Source organism: Lissotriton helveticus, chromosome 3_1, assembly GCF_964261635.1.
Source record: "Lissotriton helveticus chromosome 3_1, aLisHel1.1, whole genome shotgun sequence".
In the NCBI taxonomy this organism is placed as follows: Eukaryota; Metazoa; Chordata; class Amphibia; order Caudata; family Salamandridae; genus Lissotriton; species Lissotriton helveticus.
In genome coordinates, this window is record NC_136061.1 from 340,564,182 (window position 1) to 340,577,893 (window position 13,712).

At 43.1% G+C, this 13,712-nt stretch overlaps 1 pseudogene; it reads left to right on the forward strand.

The window, feature by feature from the left end:
* The first annotated feature begins 12,812 nt into the window (after positions 1-12,812).
* LOC144825495 (18S ribosomal RNA) lies at positions 12,813-13,058 on the forward strand (annotated as a pseudogene).
* Positions 13,059-13,712: the final 654 nt, after the last annotated feature.

A 13,712-nucleotide genomic window follows, 5' to 3' on the forward strand; every position in this document is an offset into this window, starting at 1 on the left:
CTATTCTAGGTTGGCAGTGTGTGTTGACTAGGGTTCGGCTGGCGGTGATGGGGAGAAGATAGTATTTTTGTTCCCCATGCTTTTGTGTACCCCCTAAGTCTAAAGGGAGCTTATACAGGCCTATTCTAGGTTGGCAGTGTGTGTTGACTAGGGTTCGGCTGGCGGTGTTGGGGAGCAGATAGTATTTCTGCAGATAGTATTTGTGTTCCTCGTGGTTTTGTGTAGCCCCCAAGTCTAAAGGGAGCTTATACAGGCCTATTCTAGGTTGGCAGTGTGCGTTGACTAGGGTGATGGTATTTGGGTACCCCCTTGGAGTTCTGGACTTTTTGGTTCCGTCCAGAGGTGTCAGGGATAACACCCGAAGACCCCGGAGTTCCACCTGTCTCGGTGCACAAAACAAACAGAAACACGGGCTTCTCGATGGTGGCGTCAAAGACCAAAGGTTTATTACTGCAGGGACACAGAAGTCACAGAAACTACACATGGGCAGTATCTAGGAGCCTGTTCAATTTGTACAAAGAGGGTTGCTCCTTATATACTAAATATTGGGCTTCAGGCAAATTCTTTACATGTTACCACAGTTCTAAACATTCGTGTCTTAAACAATAAATATTTGGCGTTGCACAGGAATCGTCAACAGTATCTGATGTCAAAACATTACGAATGAGGGGTTCCCACTAGTCCATCATAATCCCATGTCAATTCTTCATTCAAGACCCGGACCGCCTCATTGTAAATTTCGTTACCTCCCCCTAATAAAGGCCCAGAAGGAAAGGAGCAGAGCCAGGTGCAGAAGATAGAAAGACAGGATAAGAAATGTTTGTGGGTCGTAAATGGGCACGGTTACCAGCTTCGGCCGCCTAATCATGATCAAGCCAACGAACACAAGAACCAGTATAGCAGGACTGGCCTCAGGCTGGGGAGGCAGTTCTTGCCGAGTCATGCTGCCACAGCGTTGCTGGCCTAAGGTGCACGTGTCACTAGCAAGGTGAATCGCCGGTTAAGGCCTACGTGTCCTTAAATAAGAAGAAGTCATTGCGTGTCCATTGACTATGTGAGGGCAAGGAATACAAAATGGCTTCCGTGTTCTAAGATGGATGCCATGGGTAAATCACAAATGTGTTGGTAACAGGAGTGCTCTTGCTCGTAGCATAACGAAAACACCAGGATATACTAAATGGATCATTTGCGGTTCACTGATACCAAAATTATGTATTTACGACAATGTTACAAACACGAGTCAAATCAACACGGAACCTCAGACCCTCCTTTTGCCCTTACATAGGCAATTACTCAGTCTATATCAGAGTCAGAGTCTAATTCTATGCTCATTAGGTCAGTGACATGTTGTTGTATCATCATCCTGTTTCGTGCCTTTTCTCCTAATGCAGGTGGTTTTCTGAAACAGGTTGCAGCACAGAGGCTACACAGAGCGGGACCGCATTGGATAATAAGACAGCACGAAAACAGAAATACTAGGATGACACCAATAACCATCAGAACCTTCCATCCCCACGCTGATACCAGAGTCCAAAACCACTCCATGAAGGACCAGTTTCCCTTATCTACGTGTATAGAGTCGGAAATCTTATGTAGCTTAGAGATTGCTTCATAGACTGTTGGAGCATTATTTGGAATAAAGACACAGCAGCTCGATTGGATCATTCTGCATACCCCACCTCGATCTGCAAGTATTACGTCTAGAACCATACGGTTCTGCAACGTCATGAGACGATCCGCCTGAAGCTCGGCTGTTAAGTTACTAAGGGCACCTGCAGTTTCTGTAATAGTAGATTCAACTACCCGTGTTAGTTGACGAAGATTTCTACTATTGGCCATAGGCCCCCAAAACGGAAGGAAACCTTTGAAAAAGTCTCCAGCTTCTTGACCAGCGGTATCTTCCTTGCTGAAGACACCTCTTGCTACTCTGGTTTTGTGATAATCTGAAGAAGCAGTGTATGTCGGGGGTAACAATCGAGCAATATAACATGAACCTGAAAAGTCAGCAGGCAGCCATGTATATGCTCTGTCCTGACAAATGAAGTAGGTACCCCTAGCAGTCAGAAAGGCAGGGGAGGAGTTAGACGGAAATACGTAAGTCTCAACGCACTCACTCCTCCCTAGCTGAGCTCTCGGATTTCTCCCATTTCCTTGCAAACAGACCTGACCTCGGTGAGGCACGACCCAAACTGAAGCGGAGCTTTTACGCTTGCTTTCTCCCAAACTAAGGCGATACTCTGTAGAGTTCCAACTCAAATACACCAGTAATTCATCTCTAGGATAAGATGGAGTATTATTGACGTCTATAATCATGTCAACAATTCCCTGGACTAAAGCTTTGTTGGCTGAGTTGTATTTAGTGGACCGTGGTGGACGCGGAGGATAGGTTTCAAGGGCATATGAAAAAATGGTCTGAAAGGCCTGAAATGATCCATTGTAGCTGAAAGGCAAGACTAGATAGGGAATGCCTTTATCCATAGTGTGGGGTATCAAGCCACACACCCAGCAGTCTGTAGTATTAACTATCAGTTGGTGTTGATGCAAGAGCTGTACAAATGTATTGTTAATAAATTCTGAGCGTCGAGCTTGTTCGTGTTCAGGAAATGAGTGAAAAGAATGCATAGAAGAAAACGTAGAAGTAGTAGGATCAAGGGGGGGTACTGTAGTTACTGGCATAAAAATCAAATGTACACCAAAGATGATTCCACCCACCAACGTTATCAAAACAATTAAAAATGTAACTGCACATTGCATTAGAAAGCATCTGCTGTGGAGTATTCTGTACAGTCTATTTCTGCGAACATAAATTACATTTTCTCGTTGTAGCTCAGGAAGCTCCATCTTCTACGACCGTTCGCGACCACTGATGATGTGTACGTAGATGAAAATGCCTCTATCAGCCCTGGGAGTTCCCAGAACTAACAGAAAGATCGACCTTGTGTCTGACCCCCGCAGATTCAACTAGGCACACAGCCACGACCCTACGGCTACCCAGACGGCAAGGCAATTTTAAAACAAAAAAAGAAACAATACAAAGTATTAGCAAACTTCCTGGCTGGAGGCAATGTATAGCAAATTCAAATCTGAAAATAGGCAGTTTCCTGCTTTATTTGTCCATATTACGAGAACGTAAGTTGTATCTCAGTTTTGCAGGAGCTGTCTGATCTGGAAACAATGTATTCTCAGCTGACGTTGCAATGTTCACGTTCGCAGATGGCAAATGTTCTTTTGGTGCAGATGGCAAATGTTCATTGTTCAAAAGAGCAGTTTCAGGAGGAGAGTCAGAATTTGGTGAATCCGTGATCAGTTCTGCATCGCTGAAAGGTATGAACCTGGGGATTTGTTCCGTTTCAGAGGCACCGATTCCTTTCTTTACCCAGTTGTCGTAAGGAAGTGGCAGAGGCACACGTTTAGCATGTGTCGTATGGATCCAATTTTTCCTTCCGGCCACACGAATAGCAGTTCTCGTTGCTAGCAGGACTTGGAAAGGGCCAATGAATCTGGGCTGAAGATTTTTTGTTCTTGCAAAATTTCTGATGACCACCTGATCACCCGGTTTCAGCTGATGGCCTGGACTCTCCGGTGGCTTTGGCAATGCATCGAAAACCTGTTGGTGAATAAGACTCAATTTAGCAGTCAAGTCGAAAAGGTAATCAATTAACATTGGGTATTCCAGCTGCTTAAATTCTTTCGGCCTAGGTACCCCCCAAACATTTGCAGGGCGGCCAAAAACTATTTCGTAAGGACTAAGCCCTACTCTAGAATGTACAGTTGCTCTTGTTGATAGCAAAGCCAAAGGCAATGCGTCTGGCCAGGACAAACCCGTGGATGCTTGTATCTTAGCAAGTTTCAGTTTAAGGGTACCATTGTAACCCTCGACTAAACCCGCGGACTGGGGATGATTCGCACTATGAAATTTCTGTCTAATCCCTAGGCCGGCACACACACTCTGCATAACTTTCCCTACGAACTCACTTCCGTTATCTGACCATACAATCCGTGGCATTCCGTATCTGGGGAAGTATTCTTTAAGAAGAATTTTGGCAGTGGATAAGGCAGTATTGTCCTTTAGCGGGTATGCTTCGATCCATCTGGAGAAAGCACAAACTACCACTAGGACGTATTTCAGATTATTGCAACGATCCATGTGAATGAAGTCTAGCTGGATCACCTCAAAGGGGCAGGAAGGAGGAGCGAAGTGACCTGCAGGTGTGGGGATTCCCTTGCCAGGATTATGCATCAAGCATACCATACAATTTCTCACCACTCTCTCTGCACACTTACTAATCCCATCATTCTTCCAGACCGGAGCCAACATCTTACAAATCCCTTTTGAACTGATGTGCGCTGTTCCATGTGCCATCGTTACTACTGCAAGCACATACGCATCAGGCAACATCCAACGCTGTTGTTCCGACAAATCAATCCAACACCCACTCGAGTCCAATTTACCCGTGCTCTCTCTCCATGCAAGTTTTTCCTCCTCAGTCGCCTCTTTCTGAATTTCTTTCACGCTTTCCACTGTGTTCTCACACATTCCAGACTCAGAAATCCATCTTGCAGACGTTGCAACATACATTCTACTCATCATATTTCTAGCTGTCTGTTTTGCAATCTCATCAGCAAAAGCATTCCCACGACCAACATCATCCGTGATTGCTTTATGAGCACTGCATTTCACAATTGCAACTTCAGTCGGCAAGGTTAGAGATTCCAACAAGTCATTAACTAGCTGACCATGTTGAATCTTAGTCCCATGGGACGTAATGAAACCTCTTTCTTTCCACAGACGGCCAAAACTATGGGCCACGCCGAACGCGTACTGACTATCTGTGAACACATTCACTCTCTTTCCCTTAGCTAAAACGCACGCTCTTGTTAGCGCGATCAATTCTGCAGCCTGGGCAGAATTCTGACTCACTCTTGCAGTCTCCACAATCGTACTCAAAGTTGTTACTGCATAAGCAGCAGTCACATCACCATTCTCCAATTTGAAGCAAGACCCGTCAACATACAACGTGCCATCTGGATCTGACAACGGAGTGTTTTTTAGATCAATTCGTCCTTTTGTTTCTTCCTCAGTTTTGAAACAACAGTCGTGTGGTTCGGAATCACTCGACTCTTGGCTAGTCGGCAACAATGTTGCTGGATTCAATACATTGCATCTTTTGATCTGAATATGACTAGCTAACAGTGTCAGTTCATAACCTGATAATCTAGCACTGGTAAGGTGTTGCGTCTTGGTTTGGTTCATGAGTGTATCCACAGCATGAGGAACCATAACTACTAGCATGTTGTTCATTACTAAACCAGCAGATTGTCGAATGGAAGCTGCAGCTGCGGCTGTAGCTCTCAAGCAACTAGGCAATGCTCTAGCTACTGGATCTAATGTTGATGAAAAATACGCACAAGGGCGTTGTTTATCACCAAATTTCTGCGTCAAAACACTCAATGCACAACCTTCTCTCTCGTGGACATAGAGCGTGAATGGCTTACTGTAGTCGGGTGTACCCAATACAGGTGCTGAACACAGTGCATTTCGTAACTCAGAAAAACTCTGCTGACATTCAGCAGACCATGGTACCGGACTCGGAACACCTTTCCCAGTCAAGGCTACCAATGGTTTTGCTAGAAGAGAAAAATTTGGGATCCATTGCCTACAATATGAGGTAATACCTAAAAAGGCACGTACTTCTCTCTGCGTGCTAGGAACATTCATCTGTGTAATTGCTTTTATTCTCTCTGGGGTCAACTTCCTTCCCTCCTTTGACAAGAGATGACCTAGGTAGGTCACTTCTTGGCAACAGTATTGCATTTTTGAAGGTGACACCTTGTGATTCAAATCTGATAAGTGATGCAATAAAGAAATCGTAGCTGTTTTGCAAGTTTCCTTGTCATCGGCAGCCACTAGAAGATCATCGACATACTGTACTAAAGCAGAACCACGAGGAAGTACGAAGGAATCTAACTGGCTTTTTAATGCTTGACTGTAAATGGATGGGCTTTCACAATAGCCTTGTGGAGCGCGTTTAAATCTGAAACTTCGTCCTCCTAGAGAGAAACCGAAAATATCTCTGCTTTCCTCGGCTATCGGAATGCTGAAAAAGGCATTTTTCAAGTCGACAACTGAAAACCATGCTGCTGTAGCAGGAATCAACGTTAACAATGCAGTAATGTCTGGTACCACAGGAAACTGTGGGATCACAATTTTATTAACTTCTCTAAGATCAATTACAAACCTATATACTGGAGGCTTTGTAGGGTCAGTTCGTTTCAAAATAGGCAGTACAGGACTATTACAGACATTACCTCTAGTTTCTTCTATAACGTCTTTCTCAATCAGATCATGCACTATCAGTAGGAGAGCACGCTCACCTTCACTAGAGATTCTGTATTGTGGAATTCGTGGAAGTTTAACATTTGCTTTCAAAGTTACTACATAGGGTGGAATTTCCAATAGACCTACATCATTAGGACCAGTCGCCCAAAGAGTATCAGGGAGTGAACGCAGCTCTGGTGGGAGCGCATCCACCGACAAGTACATCGGAGAGATTATTCTTTTACCCAACGTAAGTTGTACTCCTGCTGGAGAACAGTACAATGTCGCGTACAGGCGTTTTAACAAGTCTAAACCAAGCAGATTTTCGTTACAACCTGTCGTCAAAATCAGGGGTGCTTTCAATTGACGGGGTCCAACAGAAATAGACAAAGGACCAGAAACAGGGTTGTGAACAGGGGCGCCCGAAAAACCTACTGAAACGTTTGTTGAGCCAGACAAAGGTGCGCCAGGGAGTTTCGCATGTATGATAGAACTTTTTGCTGCACCAGTATCCAACAGAAACGGTTCGACTATACCTGATGTTGCTACTGCGACATAAGGCCCATTCTGATCTACTGGTACTGATACTATTCCCTCTCTTTGTCCATGGCTGTCCTAGTACTCACTTTGCTGAACTTCCTCACTAGTTTCATAATAGTCTTCAACATGATACTGTGGAGACCTATTCTGTTGGGCAGATTGTCCATTTCGCTGGTCGAAATAATTAGAGGGGCGATCACTTGTCTGTGGAGGCATAACACCTCGTCCTCGACCTCTAGAGTTTTGTATAGAACTACCACGACCTCTCTGAGCTGCCGCAGCATTATTTTGTGCCCGAACTGGACACTCATTTTTGTAATGACCTTCCACTTTGCAATAAGCACATTGATTCCATTGGTATTGTGGCCTTTGAAAATTATAATCCGTTCTTTGATATGACCCTTGCTGCATATTAGTTTGATTCATGCGAGGCGGATAAGCTTGCTGTAAAAGTACTTTAGTTTTTAAATCTTTCGTCTTTTTATCTGATTTTTCCTTCTCTTCTTTATCTCTATTTTCATAGTACTGAGCAGTCGCAAGTATTTGCGCAGTCGTAGAGACAGCCCACGCACTTTCAGAATTCTTGAATTTACTACTAAGTTCTGGCAACAGATTGTGCACAAATTTATCAACAAATAATCTCTGGCCTCCTTCTGTGCTCATATCCTGACCACTATGATCCACGAAAGTCTCTTCGAATCTTGTGAAAAAGTCGGAGACGCTTTCGTCTTTCTTTTGTTTGCACGCGGACAATTTGTCCCAGTTAACGCGCAATGCTGGCATCAAGGTTTTCATTAAATCGATTATTCTACCAGGCAAATTAGCAATTAAAGGTTCAGGTTTGGAACCACCTATTTGTTGACCATCCGCTGCAATTATAGCTGCCCAGTCACCACCTAGGGCAACTGGATGATTCTCTTTACGAATTTTAGCCCAAATTGGTTGCGGTACTACATTACCAAATAGCAGATCTATGTCAGCAAGATTCAATACACAAGCGTCAACTGTTTGAGCCAACTCTTTGTAGTACCCTGCAGGATTTTTACGCGGATCTGGCAAGGCCTGTTTCACTGCTAATACTTCAGCTCGCTTCCATGGAATATGTATCCATACTCTCTGGAATTGGGCCGGAGCGGCTGCAATACCAAGGTTTGCGTTAGCTTGCACAGCTTCACGCCAAATTGGTGGAACCTCTCTCATTGGGTATTGACGATTTTGTTTTGTACTACGTTTCCCTAACTCTCTCGGTGAACGAAGGGATGGGTCATTCCTATAACTTAAAATCAGCTCCATCGCTTCTTTTATATTTTGTCCAACTATCATACCTGCAGCAAACTCTTTCTGAACATTAATTAATTCTCCTAGATTTGATTCAGGGTCATCCTCTTCCAATTCCTCACGTAGAAGGAAACACATTTCATCGAACACATATCGTTGTGTCGGTTCGTTCCATTGCATAAATGTATCTAATACATTTTGTACATTATATCTTCCAACTTTCGAAACCCATCTAAGAGCAGTGGAATCTAATATTCCTCTTTCTTCAGTACTGGGAAGCTGACTACGTCTCTGCATAGAGTCAGAGGTAGGAGTCTTAATCAGAGTTTTATAGAAGGGAGATAGAATATTAGAGACAGAATCAGTGATTCTTCGACGAACAGAAAGCGGAGTCATAATATTAGCAGAGGCAGTGAATAGAGTAGCAGTTGGAACAGATAGATCAGGAACAGTAAGAGTAGCAGGCAAAATAGCTCGTGAAGTAGCAGGTGTGAGCGACACAGGCATAGGTAAAGAAGCCGGTAACCCTAGAAGAGGGGTTGTCGAAGGAACATTAATATTGACCACAGGAGGTACAGGAACTTGATTCAGGGGAGCGGGAACAGGGACACCAGGTTGTCCAGCAACCGGTAATTGAACATTCGGTATAGGTGGAGCCGTAGCACCCTGTGCATACGGTGGGGGTGATCGTAACAAGTAAGACAACAGGGGATCCTTTTCAGGGTCCTCTACTATCTTAGCCGTACTCGATGGCAAAGCAGGATAGCACTTATCTATCGCTAAATTACGCTCTCTATCGGCCACCTCCATCGCTTTCTCAGACTCGTTGAGTTGCAGCTGCCTAGCAGACTGTTCTAAAGTCAACTCTTGCTCTTTCTGTTCTTTCTTCAACTTTTTAATTTCTCTCTGTTTAGATTCTTTTCGCCAATAACGGAAAGAATCAAACATTGCCGGCCGGGCTTTCTTCTTAAACAACTTTCTTTCTAGATTATCGAGAACTTCAGGTTCGAAACTACCATGTAGTGGCCAACTAAGGACACCATCTTTCTCTGTGTAGTGGATCCATATCTCGTTATAAGAGATAGGGCCCACACCAAATTTGCAATATAGATCATAAAGGGGAGTTCCAATCGGAGGAACCAAACACGAGTCCTCCAACTGGGAATCACTGTTGCAACTAAAACAAGACAACATACAATTTTTCCGACTTACCATTTTATAATCCGGAACACAAAACAAACAAGACACAAACAGAAAAAAAATTCGCACTCGAACCAAGAACTTAGGCCTACCAGAACTGACAATTGTATCGATACCTGAACTGAACAGAATGATTATCGTAACCAGAATAACCAGTGATAATCTTACAGAACTGAACTGAACTGAGAACTAAAAGGATTATCCAAACAGGAGCAACCCTCACAAAATACTTAACTGAGGTACTGAAGACGTCACCAAGGAGAAACCCGTCACGTTTCGCCGTACTGAGGACTGCACCTCGGGACCAAGACAGGGCGACGGTCAAGGCAACGGACCACTGCAGCCGTCTGAACGGGAACCCTCGTGGAAGAGAACGTCGGGGCCACTTTTGCGATATGCCGGGATCGATGAAGTGGGGCGCCTCCCTCTGAAATCTTCACATGAAGCTCCTCGAACTCTTCAGGCTTTTGGACCGGTACCGAATGACGTCGCCCCACGTTGGGCGCCAAATGGAGTTCTGGACTTTTTGGTTCCGTCCAGAGGTGTCAGGGATAACACCCGAAGACCCCGGAGTTCCACCTGTCTCGGTGCACAAAACAAACAGAAACACGGGCTTCTCGATGGTGGCGTCAAAGACCAAAGGTTTATTACTGCAGGGACACAGAAGTCACAGAAACTACACATGGGCAGTATCTAGGAGCCTGTTCAATTTGTACAAAGAGGGTTGCTCCTTATATACTAAATATTGGGCTTCAGGCAAATTCTTTACATGTTACCACAGTTCTAAACATTCGTGTCTTAAACAATAAATATTTGGCGTTGCACAGGAATCGCCAACAGTATCTGATGTCAAAACATTACGAATGAGGGGTTCCCACTAGTCCATCATAATCCCATGTCAATTCTTCATTCAAGACCCGGACCGCCTCATTGTAAATTTCGTTACCTCCCCCTAATAAAGGCCCAGAAGGAAAGGAGCAGAGCCAGGTGCAGAAGATAGAAAGACAGGATAAGAAATGTTTGTGGGTCGTAAATGGGCACGGTTACCAGCTTCGGCCGCCTAATCATGATCAAGCCAACGAACACAAGAACCAGTATAGCAGGACTGGCCTCAGGCTGGGGAGGCAGTTCTTGCCGAGTCATGCTGCCACAGCGTTGCTGGCCTAAGGTGCACGTGTCACTAGCAAGGTGAATCGCCGGTTAAGGCCTACGTGTCCTTAAATAAGAAGAAGTCATTGCGTGTCCATTGACTATGTGAGGGCAAGGAATACAAAATGGCTTCCGTGTTCTAAGATGGATGCCATGGGTAAATCACAAATGTGTTGGTAACAGGAGTGCTCTTGCTCGTAGCATAACGAAAACACCAGGATATACTAAATGGATCATTTGCGGTTCACTGATACCAAAATTATGTATTTACGACAATGTTACAAACACGAGTCAAATCAACACGGAACCTCACCCTTTGTAGCTCCTTAAACATTCTAACATATCATTTCTTCAAAATATTTTCTGTGTTGGACATCACAATCAGTTCCACAGCGTAGCGTCCGTTCCAGTGCTTTTAGCCTTCTTGTTATGTTGCTGACTTAACAGTTTGTGTACAAGATCCGCCGTCCTATTTGTGCAGCCTTCTTTTGTGTATCTTCTTTTGTGCAGCCTTCTTTTGTGCATCTTCTTTTATATCTGACTTGGGTTATTCAGTGCTTGATCCAGTGTCCTGCTCATACCAGTACATCTGTAGCTATGTAGTTTACTCCTTTCCATTCCCTCCCTCCACCCTAAATGACAACGCAATGGGGGGAGACAAAGTAAGGGGCTCTGGTCGTCCCTGTGTTTTAAGCTTGTAAGGACACAGTTTAAGAAACCCAGCCTCCACCACTTATGGAACCTCCTGCCCCTTGTTGCCACCTCCTTTGGTATGCCTTAAGTATTCAATCTCTGCACTTGAACGTGGTCCTCCTCCAGTATATTCTCATCATAGTCCAAGCACATACAATCCATCATTTCATCTGCCCTTGCCCACTAGATATTGCACATTATACAACACCCTCAAAACGCATCCACTGGCCATTGTACATGCAGACCTTGGACCACCCTTTTCATCCATTCTTCCATCCTGAGATGTAACCTCCTACCTCTGTTCTTCACCTCCTACTTTCCCCTTTTAAATATTCAAATCCTCTTGGAAAGAACTTACCAACCCTTTCCATAGATATAGTAAGATGGTTTGGAAATCACTTTATATGTGAGCTCTGTATGCCATCCTAATACCCAATCTGCAAATTACAATGTTTGTACCATTCTGTAATGCGCTTGAGTTGCACTGTTCCATCTTGTCTGGCTTTGTGTGTCATGACAATCAAAGGGAACATATTCCTGTATATCTTAACCCCTTCCATGCTCATGACGAGCTCAGCTCGTCATGAGGTATACCTCTAGGGTGCTCATGACGAGCTGAGCTCGTCATGACCACACCCATTATCATTATGGCCCAGCACAGGAGGAAAATATCTCAAGCACCCAAGGTGTTAAATAAAGCACTTGACACAATGCATAGTGACACTGTATTTATTTATTGTATTTATGTTTCGAATTTTTTCAAAATAATTCACAAAATGTGTTCCTTCATTTCCAGGATGAATATTAAATACATTTTGTAGGAAGCACCACATACGCCGATATTACAGTAACAAAGTTGTAAAAATAATTTCAATGTACACAATTATTTTCTGTTAGCACCTCAAACACTGATATTACAGTAAAGAAGTTTTTTAAATAGTTACAATGTATTCAAAAATATTTTATGTGAGCACCTCAAACACTGATATTACAGTATAGAAGTTTTTAAAGTAGTTACAATGTATTCAAAAATATTTTGTGAGCACCTCAAACACTGATATTACAGTATAGAAGTTTGTAAAGTAGTTACAATGTATCCAAAAATATTTTATGTGAGCACCTCAAACACTGATGTTACAGTAAACAAGTTGTAAAAATAGTTGGAATGTAGCTCAAAATATTGAACGTGATGACCACAAATACTGGTAGAACAGTAAACAAGTTGTGAAAATAGTTTCAATGTATCAGAGTAACTCATTTCACTTCACTGAGAATATGTTTCTTTACTACTGACAGATCTTACATCTTACAGATGGAAAATGTCACTTACACAGTAAGCATTTCTTCTTGGCATGTAGTGCTGTACATTCACAAGCTTTCCATAGTCCTGCCATCTCGTGTTGTGTTGGGATGTTTGCAAGTTGTTTTTCTTTGAAGAAGTCTATTTTGTTACCAGTGTAGAACAAGCTCACATCTATGTTGGATGTTCATGTTTACATGTTATTGAAACCTACATCATCAACTATCCATTGGTGCGTTTTGAGTGAACAAAAATAGGAATCATACAATTTTATGCTCGACACTATTGCTTCCAGGCTTCCTTTCACTGGTTTCTTCCAAACAGCCATAACCTTTTTCATGGGTTTCAATGCATAATCTTTCAGGTTTTAAAATGGAAATTTAAAACAAGATTTGAGCAAGTTGACAACATTGGTAGAAGAAATAAAGTCTGTTTCTTGTAGGGTGTTTGGATTTCCAGTGCATTACACAGATGTGTCCAACATTCAGGAAAGGGAGCCAGAGAAACGGCTACCACATCCAACGAAGGCAGCAGACGCGCAAATCACCCACTCCCGATTTGGGCAGGTAGTTATGAAAAATACCAATACAGGCCTATGCTGCCTTTTTAAATACAGTTTGATCTTTTTAAATTTCTGTGTGTGTGTGTGTGTGTTTGTTTGTTTTAAAATGGAAATATAAAAGAAGATTTGAGCAAGTTGACAACTTGGAGCAAAAAATAAAGTCTACTCTACTCTCCTGTTTGAAAAAGATGGAAGACGCCATGGCCATCATCAAGAAAACGCCTGATAACTGTGCTGCCTAGAACTTTTTAAATGTAGGTGAGTGTGTGTGTGTGTGTGCGTGCGTGTGTGCATGTGCTTGTGTGTGTGCGTGTGTGTGCGTGCGTGTGTGTTTTAAATTTGAAAAATGTTGTTATTTTTTTTTATGTATGTATTTTAATGATGTTCGGCGTTAAAGGCTTACATACCAAAAACCTATATATGCACAAAATACATAGTCTAGATAACCTCACGACAATCGCACGTGCCCTGAAGACAACGATACGTTCAGATGACTCCACTATCAACTTTCAAAGCTACTTTCTGTGCCTACCATGGTGAAATATGAAAGAAGATTTGAGCAAGTTGCCAATTTGGAGCAGTTACGAAAAATTCCAATACAGGGCTATGCTGCGTCACGTGGCCCTCCCAGGCCTCTATTCTTATAAATTGTGCGTGCATGATTGTAATAG